The sequence below is a fragment of the Pleurodeles waltl genome, chromosome 6, assembly GCF_031143425.1.
Source record: "Pleurodeles waltl isolate 20211129_DDA chromosome 6, aPleWal1.hap1.20221129, whole genome shotgun sequence".
Taxonomy (NCBI): domain Eukaryota; kingdom Metazoa; phylum Chordata; class Amphibia; order Caudata; family Salamandridae; genus Pleurodeles; species Pleurodeles waltl.
In genome coordinates, this window is record NC_090445.1 from 88039954 (window position 1) to 88054157 (window position 14204).

The window sequence follows — 14204 nt, forward strand, 5'->3', positions numbered from 1 at the left end:
GTAATTAAGGCATTCCATGCTTCAGCCAGTGCTGAAATTCGGGGGGTGGCAATACTGATACACATGAGTTTAATGGCGAGGTGTGCCTAGTTAGGAAGGACTCCCAAGCTAGATGGATAATTGTCAGTAACAAAAGGGAAAAACAGCTATTAAATTTGGTTCGCTTTTATGGCCTAATAGAAGATGATACAGCGGTCTTAGAGGAATTAGATAAGAACTTAATCTCTCTCCCAGACCTCTTGGTAATAGGGGGAGATTTTAATATTCTGCAGGATGTAACTTTTGACTCATCACGTAAAAATAAGTCCCAAAAAAAACCATACTCTTCAAAGCTTTTAAATAAGTTTGTAAAAGATTTGGCTCTAAAAGATCACTGGAGGGTCGATCGTTTTCAAAGTCAAGAGTTTACCTATTTCTCGAAGACATTCAATTCACCCTCAAGGATAGACTATTTTTTGACGTCACAATTATGGGTTAGGGGCCAGGCTATAATTGTATCTAATCAATTTTCTGATCATTGGGACCCATAATTTGAGCTAAGGATCCCTTCAAGAGATAGGCAAAGATCACGTTTGTCATTGGATAAATCCCTGTTGGTTGACACCTGTTGGGTAGCAACCCTCTGTGTGGTGATTGAGAACTTTCTGGCAAGAAATCTAGGCACAGCAACATCATTTGTATTATGCAAGGCATGTAAAGCCTTTATTTGGGGAGAAGCTTTCTCATATAAGGCTCAGATATCCAAGATAAAGAGGGAAAAATTGGCAAACCTATAGGAGGAGCTAAAGCGTGCTAGCCTTGACCACTAAGTAGCTCATACTACATTTCTGAAGCACGTTTGGTAGAGGCAAAACATAATCTGAAGGAATATTTCATAGCACAGGAAATCGTGAACCAAAACACGTGTTTCCAGCAATACTATGAGGAGAAGGAACACGTGGCGAGGGCATTAACTTGGGCAGTCAAGCAAAGGCGGAATCATGCACTGAATAATACTATATTTGATGAAACTCAAGGATGCCTGGCGGAAGTAGAACGCGTGTTTCAATCACATTACTCTAATTTATACTCCTCCCCAGTGACTGTTCCACATGATCAGGTTAATGCATATTTAGGAGCTATTACATTGCCCATTTTAGATATTGAATCTAGAACTATAGCTGAGCACGCAATCGAGCTGGTTGAGGTTAAGGAAGCGATAACAAACTCTCCAAATGGGAAAGCCTGCAGAAATGATAGGCTACCTGCAGAGCTGTATAAACGTATCCTAGATCAGATTGCTCCCATCTTAGTTATATTATTTAATGAAACACTAAATGGGGGTGAGGGCCAACTATCTTTAGTACAGCAGTGAGTGTATCCTTTTTAAAGAAAGATAAGCCACCAGACAAGCCAGGTTCCTACCAGCCTATGAGTTTCCCTAAAAATGGCTATCAAATATTTTCACAAATAATCGCAGCTAGGATTACTCCACTAGCTCAGGCACTTGTTCATACAGATCAGTGTGAATTCCTCCCAGGGTGAGTGATGTTGGCCAATACTACTTTTTATTACAGTCAATAGACTACTTTACTAAGGATAAGACCAGGGCTGCTATTATAATGCTGGGCGCAGAAGAGGCATTCAGCTTAGTCCAATGGGAAGTATTATTCACTATCTTGATCAGATTCAATGTTCCTCATAAATTGGTGAGCTTGCTTCAGAATCTAGTGCAGAGGCAACTGTTAAGGTGAATGTACGAGTAGCAGGGAAAGTTTCAATTTCTCTGGGGATTCTCCAGGGGTGTCCAATGTCTCTGGTGCTATTTGCATTGTTTATAGAACTCTTAGCAGCGGCACCGTGCCAAGATGCCCAGATCACACCGCCTTTGCAGGGTGCACCCAAACTAAAGTTGTTTGCAGATTATGGGGGTCATTCTGACTTTGGCGGTCCATGACCGCCATGGCGGAGTGCGGCGGAAGCACCGCCAACAGGCTGGCGGTGCTTCCTGGGCGATTCTGACCGCAGCGGTAAAGCCGCGGTCGGAAAAGGGGAGCCAGCGGTTTCCCGCCGGTTTCCCGCTGGCCCAGGGAACCCGCCATGGCGGCGCTGCTTGCAGCACCGCCATGGGGATTTCGACCCCTTCCCGCCAGCCTGTTTCTGGCGGTGTCCACCGCCAGAACCAGGATGGCGGGAACGGGTGCCGTGGGGCCCCTGGGGGCCCCTGCACTGCCCATGCCAGTGGCATGGGCAGTGCAGGGGCCCCCTAACAGGGCCCCACAAAGATTTTCACTGTCTGCTGTGCAGACAGTGAAAATCGCGACGGATGCCACTGCACCCGTCGCACCCCTTCAACTCCGCCGGCTTCATTCCGAGCCGGCTTCATTGTTGAAGGGGCTGTCCCGCTGGGCCGGCCGGCGGTCTTCTGGCGGTCGCCCGCCGGCCCAGCGGGTAAGCCGGAATGGCCGCTGCGGTCTTTCGGCGGGAAACGCTTGGCGTGCGCCGACCGCCGCGGTCAGAATGACCGCCTATATGATTTTGTATTTGACAGCGCAGACATCCACTATGCCCAGTGCCCTATCAGATACCTGGGCATTTATGTCTCCTGAAATTACAAGAAGCTTTATGTACTGAATTATCAGTACACTCTTAAAGTAGAAAATATACTACTCCGATGACAAATCTTCCTGTTATCAATAATTGACTAAAGTTGTTTGCAGATTATGGGGGTCATTCTGACTTTGGCGGTCCATGACCGCCATGGCGGAGTGCGGCGGAAGCACCGCCAACAGGCTGGCGGTGCTTCCTGGGCGATTCTGACCGCAGCGGTAAAGCCGCGGTCGGAAAAGGGGAGCCAGCGGTTTCCCGCCGGTTTCCCGCTGGCCCAGGGAACCCGCCATGGCGGCGCTGCTTGCAGCACCGCCATGGGGATTTCGACCCCTTCCCGCCAGCCTGTTTCTGGCGGTGTCCACCGCCAGAACCAGGATGGCGGGAACGGGTGCCGTGGGGCCCCTGGGGGCCCCTGCACTGCCCATGCCACTGGCATGGGCAGTGCAGGGGCCCCCTAACAGGGCCCCACAAAGATTTTCACTGTCTGCTGTGCAGACAGTGAAAATCGCGACGGATGCCACTGCACCCGTCGCACCCCTTCAACTCCGCCGGCTTCATTCCGAGCCGGCTTCATTGTTGAAGGGGCTGTCCCGCTGGGCCGGCCGGCGGTCTTCTGGCGGTCGCCCGCCGGCCCAGCAGGTAAGCCGGAATGGCCGCTGCGGTCTTTCGGCGGGAAACGCTTGGCGTGCGCCGACCGCCGCGGTCAGAATGACCGCCTATATGATTTTGTATTTGACAGCGCAGACATCCACTATGCCCAGTGCCCTATCAGATACCTGGGCATTTATGTCTCCTGAAATTACAAGAAGCTTTATGTACTGAATTATCAGTACACTCTTAAAGTAGAAAATATACTACTCCGATGACAAATCTTCCTGTTATCAATATTTGGTCGAATTTCTTTGATCAATGGGAATTCTTTCACTCTTTCTTTCTTTATTTTCAAATGTGATTATCAAAGTGCCCCAAAGGTTTTTCAAGGAAATTGATCAGATTTTACATCAGTTTGTATGGTCAGGGAAAAAACTCTGTACTAAGTTGGAGACATTGCAGATGGAGATTGAAGACGGGGGGCTTAGCGTTGCCATACTTTAAGAAATATTACCAAGCAGTCTTCCTGGAATGGAAGATTAGAGCAGCAGCATCCCATAATTTGGACACACATTTTTACTTAAAAAATATTAGCTGACAATAGCGTTCAGCTATTCTATTTCCTCAAAATGCCAAGGCCCCCCAAAAGAACTAGTTACAAAACTCCCCAAGTAGTGACATCCAGATTTTATCAACTCAGAGTAATATCAGCTTCCCCACCTGTATTTATTATTGCCACTTCAGAAACGCAAGACATGGGAAATGCAGATGTAAACAAAATGTATAAAGGAATGGAAGAAGCAAGGTTTCTTTTGGCTCAACGATTTTGTAACTTCACGGCAAACGAAAACATGGGAGCAATTTAATTTGGACACTCTGGGGATCCCAAAATGGCTCTATTTTTCATATTTTCAAATGTATTTATAATTTGACCCAGTTCCACAACAATCGGCACAGGTGCCCCCACCAATATCCAAGCATGTTATATGAAGGATCAGGTAGGGATGGGGAACTGGTATCGGCTATGGCAGCAACAGGGTCAAGTGAAATTAATTCCAGATGCTTTTAAAGTGACTGAGTCCAAAATAGGAAGCAGAATTGACATGCGAGTGTGGAAGCAGTATAACATGTGGGCCCACAACACTATCAGGGGTGAAAATCTTAAAAGAATGGCCTTCTTTACAAAATGGAGATTATACAACACACCTGCTCGGGTCCAGAACATGTTTCCATCAGCATCCGGGGCTTGTTATAGATGCCACCATAACATGGGGGATTGGTTACATATATGCTTCACTTGTCCAATTCTACTGGAATTCTGAGAAAAATATTTGATTGGTTGAGTGCCCAAAATGGGTGAACAGTTTGGCCGGATCCTCTGGGGACACTTTTCGGTATTCCCAGTAATTCAATTTCTCAGTGAAGGGTTTTTTAGCATAATTTGTTGCAAAATCATTGATATTACAACAATGGAGAATGGTAACACCTCCATCTTTTGAACAGTGGGAAAGTAAGGTGACGTAAATCCAATCAATGGAAGAAAGATATGCTCGAAGGGAAGGTGCAATGCAAAAATTCTCAAAAATTTAGTGAAAGGGAGGGCTACATCAAGAGTTGATACTACAATGAGATCCAAGAATTTCGAATATGATTAGATTATGTTAATTAATGAATTCACTGTATATCATGACTTTTTACCTTTCGCACCTGTATCAAAATTTGTCGGATTAAATATAATTTCTATGTACGTGTCCGACAGTTTTGGAGGCAAGGAAGAATTTAAGAAGCTCCACATTCACACTTGTAGGCAAGCGGTCATCACATGGCTGTGTGGAGATTAGATTCCCCTGGCCTGCCAAGGAACTAAACTTTTAAACCTGGTGATGAAACTCTTGAGCAACATCGAGATTGAGGCCGCCTAGAGTATCACAACACGCCTTGTATAATACATCTTTTGCAGACTGTGCATAACGTTAAAGCACCCCAGAGTCCAAGTAGAAGGTTTAACATTTTGAATCATTGTCTGGCAGTCGCTTCTGTGTAGTCAGCAGAAGGAATTAATTGTGACTCTTAGTTGTAGCCATAATAACTGCATGAACAGTTTCTCTCATTTGACTTGATTAATTACTATGCAATTTAGAGTCAATTATTTTGATGAAATACCTGGGCATTTGTGGCAATGTTTTAGTTGTGTATCAAGTACTAGGACCAATGTAATACATAGATTGAGGCCGACTAGGGAAACACAACATGCCTTGTATAACACACGTTTTGCAGATTTTGCATAATTTTAAAGCACTTAAGAGTTCAGGTAGTACTTTTAAAGTTTTTGTTTTTTTTGATCGGTAGTCCCTTGATGTTTATTTGAAGGCAAATGTGACAACTGCATGAATTGTTTTTTTAATTAGATTTGATTAAACGTTAATGCACTTTAAAGCCGATTAACCTTGGTGGAATAGCTGGGGATTTGTTAAATGACCATGTACTTTGGAACTGAGCTACCCGGGTGAAATACCTGGGTACTTGTGGCAAGGCTTTAGCTATGTATTGGGTCGTAGAGTTTTAATGTTTTTAGCTGTAGGTTCAGCTGACATAATCACAACACGATTTTGGCTTTTATCTGGATGATATGGTTTTTATTAACTAAGTAATATAATTTAAATTGTAAAACAGTTTTTTAACATGGGGATTTGTGTTTACAAACTCCTCTCACTTTGCAGTCAGATTAAGAAAAGTAAGTACAATATGTGACAATCTTGCTGGAGTACAGGGAGTGTGAAAGGAAATACTGTAGGATGTCTTTTTTTTTTAACACAGAACAAAATATAAATACCTGTAAATGAGCTGTACAAGTTCAGCAGCTAGGAAAGCCAAAATGAAGGTCGCTTTTTGCAATGCTGAAGTGTAATGGAAACAAAGATTGTATATAGGATCAAAACAAATCAAGACACTTTGGCCCTCATTACATCCCTGGTGGTCGGTGATAAAGCGGCGGTAATACCACCAACAGGCCGGCGTTAAAAAAAATGGAATTATGACCACAACGGAAACCGCCCACACAGACAGTCACTTTAACACACCGACCGCCACGGCAGTAGCAACAAGCACCACGGCGGTAACCGCCCAACAGCCAGGCGGAAGACAATGTACCACCCACACTATTACAACAGGCCTATCCGCCACCTTTTCCGGGGCGGTACCAACGACATCAAAAGCACGGCGAAAACAGTACACAGAAGGCACAAATGACTCACCTCTGGAGACTCAGGGAACAACCACAATGCCATGGAGCCCGAGCTGCACATCTTCGTCATGATTGTATACCTCTTCATGCATTACGAACAGCAATGCTGGCAAAGACAACCACAGTGAGTACTGCCGCCTAGCACACAAGGGAGAGGGGAGGAAAAAGAGAGTGACACACACACGCAACTACCCCCACACCCCCCCCACCCCCAACACCATACCCACAAACAGATGCAATAACATCACATATCTACTCCGTACCCCTCAGGAATAATGCAAGGACAAAAGGAATTGATTAAAGTGAGTGTAATAAGATAAAATTGTAGAAATTCGTGCTTCAAAATTAAAACAGTATATACATATATACAAATGGAGGGACACTGCCCAGTCCTCAATGTCCGTGGGCCACAGGGCCACTAAACATAGGCCAAGGCCCCACTTGACTGCTGCAACAACAGGGAGAGGATCAGATTGAAAATACACAGGCACCTCAGGGGGACGGAGAACGGGGGGCACCTCAGCCGGAAGATGGTACAACACCACTGGTCCTGGAGGGGTCAACATGCCGTGTGCGATGTCCTAGGGAGTGCAAGGCCACAGTCTCTCAAGTGAGTGGTTTGCCCACTGCTTGGTCCTGGGGAGTGCAAAGCCACAGTCTCTCAAGTGGGTGGTTTGTCCACTGCTTGGTCCTGGAGAGTGCAAAGCCACAGTCTCTCAAGTGGGTGGTTTGCCCACTGCTTGGTCCTGGGGAGTGCAAGGCCACAGTCTCCCACCTGGGTTACTATCTCCACTGGTTCTGGAGGGGGCATTGTGCCCATTGAGCTTCATCCTGTAGAGGATGGGGTGAGTGGATGGCTCCTCCACTGGTTCTGGAGGGGGCCTTGTGCCCAGTGTGCTTCATCCTGGCAAGGACGCAGTGAGTGGATGGCTTCTTCCACTGGTTCTGGAAGTGGGTGGTTTGCCCACTGCTTGGTCCTGGGGAGTGCAAAGCCACAGTCTCTCAAGTGGGTGGGTTGCCCACTGCTTGGTCCTGGGTAGTGCAAAGCCACAGTCTCTCAAGTGGGTGACAGGTTCCACTGGTTCTGGAGGGGGCTTTGTGCCCAGTCTGCTTCATCCTGCCAAGGATGGGTGAGTGGATGCATCTCTCCACTGGTTCTGGAGGGGGCTTTGTGCCCAGCCTGCTTCATCCTGCCAAGGATTGGGTGAGTGGGTGCATCTCTCCACTGGTTCTGGAGGATGCTTTGTGCCCAGTGTGCTTCATCCTGGCAAGGATGCGGTGAGTGGATGGCATCTTCCGTTGGTTCTGGAGGGGGCCTTGTGCCCAGTGTGCTTCATTCTGGCAAGGAGAGGGTGAGTGGATGGCTTCTTCCACTGGTTCTAGAGGGGGCCTTGTCCCCTGTGATGCAGCCCTTGGGGAGTGCAAGGTCACAGTCTCTCACCTGGGTGTCACACCTACAGGATTTGCAGGGTCCAGGATGCACTACAGCCCATGAAGGCAGGACTACACACTGCCCGCCGGCGGTGACGGCTGGTCAGTAGTGGCAGTGGCGGTGCTGGTGTCGGGGATGCCAGTGGTGGGGGGAGGCTCTAGCCCCTCCCCTGCAGCCTCAGACGGCTGCCCACTGGGGCTACTGCTGCTGGCAGTGGTGATGGTGGCGGTGCTGGAGGCGGAGCTGGTGTCAGGGATGCCAGTGGTGGGGGGAGGCTCCAGCCCTTCCCCTGCAGCCTCGGACGGCTGAACAGCCATGGTTGTTGGTGGGGGCTCAGAATCAGTCCCAGCACCAGGCCTCCTGTCCTTCCTGCTGGCAGGTGCAGGCCCCTTGCCCTTCCCTTTCGCAGCTGGTGGTGCCTCCTTGCCCTTCCCCTTGACAGCTGGTGGTGCCTCCTTGTCCCTTCCCTTGGCAGCTGGTGGTGCCTCCTTGCCCTTCCCCTTGGCAGATGGTGGTGCCTCCTTAACCTTCCCTTTGGCAGGTGGTGCAGGCACACTGTCAGTGCTGATGGCTGGTTCCCTGGAGCCTCTCCCGCCTGCAGTAGCTGCCAACACTACTATGGCCGTGGACTGGGTGGCTGAGGTGCTCGCCTGGGTTCTGACCACCCTGGACCGACGTGAAGGACGGGGGGAGAAGGGTAGGGAATAGGTCAACGGTGGAGAGGAAAAGCTTCTTAGGGACACTGGGGCAGGAAGAGGGTGAAGGTTTGGGAGTGGAGGAAGTGGGAGTGGTTTTAGGAGGTGTCTGTCTGCTGTGTTTGTGTGCAGGTGCATGGGCTGGATGCTGCTGTGAGGTGGATGGCTGTTGGGTGTCTGAGTGCTTGCGTTTGTGTACTTTGGGAGGAGGGGGCACAGACACAGTGGGAGAGGACACAGGGGACATGTGCATGGACGTGGGGGTAGTGACTGCCAGTGAGGGTTGTGTAGTGATGGGTGTGATGGTGATGGGGTAGTGGATGAGGATGTAGTGCATGCAGGTGTGAGTGGAGACGCTCCTGGGAGGGTGGTGGAGGACGAGGAGGAGGGGGACACAGTGGAGGCAGTGGATGTTGTTATGTCTGCATCTGGATGGTGTTTGTGTGAGTGCCTGGGGGATGATGTGTGGTGCTTGTGTTTGCATGAGCCACTCCTGTATGTTGTCTTGGGTGGATGCTGGTCTGAATGTGTGCTTGGGATAGGTTGGGGTTGAGGGGAATGGGACTGGGTAGATGAAGTTGGAGAGGGGAGGCAGGGACATTGGCTGCCATAGGGAGGAGGCCAGAGCCTGGATTGATCTCTGTTGGGCCACCATGCCAGAGTGAATGCCCTCCAGGAATGCATTTGTTTGTTGCAAATGGCCTGCCAGCCCCTGGATGGCATTCACTATGGTTGACTGGCCAACAGAGATGGAACGCAGGAGGTCAATAGCCTCCTCACTCAGGGCAGCAGGGCTAACTGGGCAGGACCTGAGGTGCCTGGGGCGAAGGAGATGCCCACCCTCCTGGGTGAGCAGGCACGGGAAACTCGCTGAGGGTCTGCTGGGAGGGCGGTGCTGGTACGGGGGTGGCGGCTGTACCTGTAGTTGGGGTGGGCACAGAGGTGTCTGCCACCAGCAGGGAGCTTCCATCGGAGGAGATATCACTGTCCGAACTGTCCCCACCCGTCCCTGCCGTGGTGCTCCCCTCACCCTCCGTCCCACTGGTGCCCTCACTGTCGGTGGATTCGGCCCCCTGGGCCCTGTGGGATGCAGCTCCCTCCGTCGCCGGTGCCTCTGCTCTTCCGCCAGATGATGCTAATGCACATAAGGACAGGGTGACAAAACAAAAAGGTGGGGGGGAGACAGATAAAGGATACACTTGGTCAGTGGCAGCAACAACACCACCATTGGCGTACATGACACACACACACACACACACACACACACAGGGAACAGCCCTATGCACTAGACAATGCACTAACAGTCACAATGTTAGTCACCAGCCCATGGACAGGAATACCTAATGCCAACAGCAGTATACATGAGACCCACAGACCCCTGCCCAGTAGTGGATGCCTACTAGCCTGGTTGGAGGTTTTTTACATCAGAACCCTGCCCAACATGGGACCTACCCTGCAATGTCCGGCCTGGCCTAGGGGCATCCACAGGCCCACATACCCCACCACTCGCAAGTAGTACATTGGGAAACTGTACTCACCCCCTTGTGGCTGCTGTGATGCCCTCAAGCACCCATCTAGTTCTGGATAGGCCACCGCCAGTCTGCGGGCCATCAGGGGGGTCAGGGTTCAATGGGCACCCCTTTCTCATTGGGAGGCAAACCCAGCTGGGCCTCCGCCGTCTTCCTTGCCCAGTGTCTCAGGTCCTCCCACCATTTGCGACAGTGGGTGCTCTGCCTGCCTTTGACCCACAAGGTCCGCACGTCCTTGGCGATGGCATGCCATATACCCTTTTTCTGATAGGCGCTGACCTGCAGAAAAAGAAACATAGAAAAAGGTATCAGTCATACCGTCCGGCCTGTTACACTCATGGCCGACCATAGCCCTCACATCCCATTACACACAGACATTTCCCACCATACATGCATCACTCTGCCGAGACCCCCTCCACCAACCCCACCCCCTACACTTGGGCCTCACACACAGCACTCCATGCATTCATGCCCCATGCATCGTGCACACAGTGTACTCACCTATTGGTCTGGAGGCCCATACAACATTCAGTACTGGGGTAGGATCCCATCCACCAGTCTCTCCAACTCTGCAACAGTGACGGAAGGGGCCCTTTCCCCAGTGACACGAGCCATGGTCGGTTCCAGACACAGGTCACAGCAGCACTTGCAGTGTAGGTCCTCTCCTGTTGAAGGTCAGGCAGCAAGTGAGTGAACAGATAGAACATGACGGTCAAGTCCGCGGGGGTGCGTACCGGCACCACCGGCGTCCATCACCATTGGCCACTGTAACCCATAGGGCCCAATGACAACCAATGAGGTGTTGCACGGCGGTTCTCAACCGCCTCCCGCAACGGCACACAACGTCAGCGGTAATTATCGCATTTCCACATGTCCATCCACACAGGACAGGCGGATGCCATTTCAAGGGGGGGCAGGCCATGGTACCTAACTGCGTCACAGTACACATAGGCACCATTTGGGCCTATCCAACACCATACTGTTACAGTCCCAACATGCAATGTAGTGTAGTGTTTGGAAATGTGAAATACTGACCAGCTGCTCACCGTTTTGCCTCCTAGATTACAACCGCTGCGGATGAATAGGAGATGGAGACATCTCCCCGTGTACAGACCCCTGGTGGACTTGGCAACAATGGAGAACAGGCACATTATCCTCACCTATAGACTGGACAGTGCCACAATCACAGAGATGTGTGCCCAATTGGAGCCTGATCTGATATCTGCTATCCATCACCCCACTGGGATCCCCCTTCTGGTGCAAGTCCTATCAGTGCTCCATTTCTTGGCAAGTGGCTCCTTCCAAGTGACAGTGGGCTTAGCAGCAGGAATGTATCAGCCAATGTTCTCAATAGTGCTGACCAGAGTGTTGTCTGCCCTGATTACATGCGCAGCTACATTGTTTTCCCCCAGGTGGAGGATTTGGCCATAGTGAAAGCTGACTTCTATGCAATGGGACAAATCCCCAACATTATTGGAGCTATTGATGGTACACATATTACATTTGTTTTCCCCCCCCGGAGAAATGAACAGGTGTTCAGAAATCGAAAGAGCATTCAGTCGATGAATGTGCAGATAGTGTGCCTGGCGGACCAGTACACCTCCCATGTCAATGCAAAGTATCCTGGGTCTGTGCATGATGTCTATATCCTGAGGAATAGTAGCATCCCATATGTGATGTCTCAACTCCAGAGGCACCGGGTGTGGCTAATAGGTGAGCCCATGGTTCCCACCCAGTATATGTTGGTGTATGGGTATGGTGTTAGCCATAAGGGTTAGTGTTTGGCTAACAGGTATCCCTCGATATTTGCAGGTGACTCTGGTTACCCCAACCTCTCATGGCTGCTGACCCCAGTGAGGAATCCCAGGACAAAGGCAGAGGAATGTTACAATGAGGCACATGGGCGAATAAGAAGAATAATAGAGAGGACATTGCGCCTCCTGAAGGCCAGGTTCCGCTGCCTCCATCTGACAGGAGTATCCCTGTACTACTCACCCAAGAAGGTGTGCCAGATCATCGTGACATGCTGCATGTTGCATAACCTTGCCTTGAGACACCAGGTGCCTTTTCTGTAGGAGGATGAGGCTGGAGATGGGCGTGTGGCAGTAATGGACCCTGTGGACAGTGAAGATGAGGAGGCAGAGGATGAGGATGAGGACAACAGAACAGCTATTATACTACAGCACTCCCAGTGACACACAGGTAAGACACTGTAACTTCACTTTGCATTGACAGATTTGTATTTGACATTGTACATGGCAGGCAGATTCTCCTAATTCTATGGCCACTTACTGCACCCTTTGGCATCTCTATTTTCAGATATCTGTGCCCCACTCTGGCACCTTGTGTGTTGACTGCAGCCTAATACAGGTCATTCCTATGTATTTACTCCTGTACAGTTGTATTGCATTGTTTAAAGTTAGTTAAACGAATACTTTGTTTAATCATTTGACAGACTCCATACTTGTATTTTTAAATGGTGTTTATTTAAGTGCTAAGAAGTAGACGGGGTATTGGAATGGGCTGGGGTGATGGTGGAGGAAAGTCTAGGATAGAGTCCAGTCTATTGGTATCACAGGTGCATTGTCCAAGAGGGCATAGGAAGTGGAGCAATGGCATTTCAAGGTGGACAGGATGACAGAGTGGGACACAAGGGTGACAATCAGGAGGGTCTTATTTCCTGGCGGGGGTTCTCTGGCTTCTGCCTGGATCGCAGGGACCGTTTGCGGGGTAGTTCTCCTTCTGCAGGGGGAAGGGTGCTGGTGGCCTGTTGGTCCTGTGGCGGGGCCTCCTGTCCACTAGCGGCAGCGGAGGTGGGGGGCTGTTCATCAGTGTGGCTAGTGTCAGGGGCCCAGTGGTGTGCCACTGCCTCCTTTATGGTGTTGGCTATGTCTGCCAGCACCCCTGCAATGGTGACCAGGGTGGTGTGGATGTCCTTTAGGTCCTCCCTGATCCCCAGGTACTGTCCCTCCTGCAGCCGCTGGGTCTCCTGCCACTTGTCCAGTATCTGGCCCATCGACTCCTGGGAATGGTGGTATGCTCCCAGGATGTTGGTGAGTGCCTCCTGGAGAGTCGGTTCCCTGGGCCTGTCCTCCCCCAATCGCACAGCAGTCCTCCCAGCTTCCCTGTTGTCCTGTGCCTCTGTCCCCTGAACCGTTTGCCCACTGCCACTGACCCCAGGTCCCTGATCATCCTGTGTTTGTGGGGTTGCCTGGAATCCCTATAGTGGTGGACAAACTGCTGATTGATGTGTCCTGGGGACAGAGGTATGGGCCCGCTGGATGGGTACTGTGGTGGTGTTTCCTGAGGTGGAGGCTCTGTGGTGGTATGGGGCTGTGCCTGGGTAACCGACTGTCCGGAGATCCCTGATGGGCCAGGTTGGTCATCCAGATCCAGGCATCCAAAGCTGCTGTCATCACTGTGGGCCTCTTCTGTGGGGGGGCTGGATGTTGCTGGTACCTCCTCTCTGGTGACGTTGTGTGGGGGACCTGTGGGGATGTAAATGTAGTGGTATTGTTTCTGCGTTTGACATCTTGTGCATGGGTGTGTTGCCCTGTATGGTTGCGATTGCCCTGTCAGCTTTGCCTTGTGTGAGTAGTCATTTTGTGGGCTAGGTGATTCTCTCTAATGTGCAGGCTTTAGTTATGGGTATCCATGCAGGGCTGTAAGTGATGCCCATGCATTGGTGTTGCATGCAGGGCTTGGTATTGGGATGGGTGGGTTGTGATGGTGGGGTGTATGTGAGGTGGGGGGGTGATGGAGGTGTGGGTAGGGGTGGGGGTATGTGATGGCATGCAGGTAGGGAGGTTGATAGCAATAGAGATTTGACTTACCAGAGTCCAGTCCTCCTGCTACTCCCGCCAGGCCCTCAGGATGCAGTATTGCCAAGACTTGCTCCTCCCATGTTGTTAGTTGTGGGGGAGGAGGTGTGGGTCCACCGCCAGTCCTCTGTACAACTATCTGGTGTCTTGCAACCATAGAACGCACCTGCCCCCTGTAGGTCGTTCCACCTCTTCCTGATGTCATCCCTTGTTCTGGGGTGCTGTCCCACGTCGTTGACCCTGTCTGTGATTCTCCGCCATAGCTCCATCTTCCTAGCAATGGATGTCTGCTGCACCTGTGAT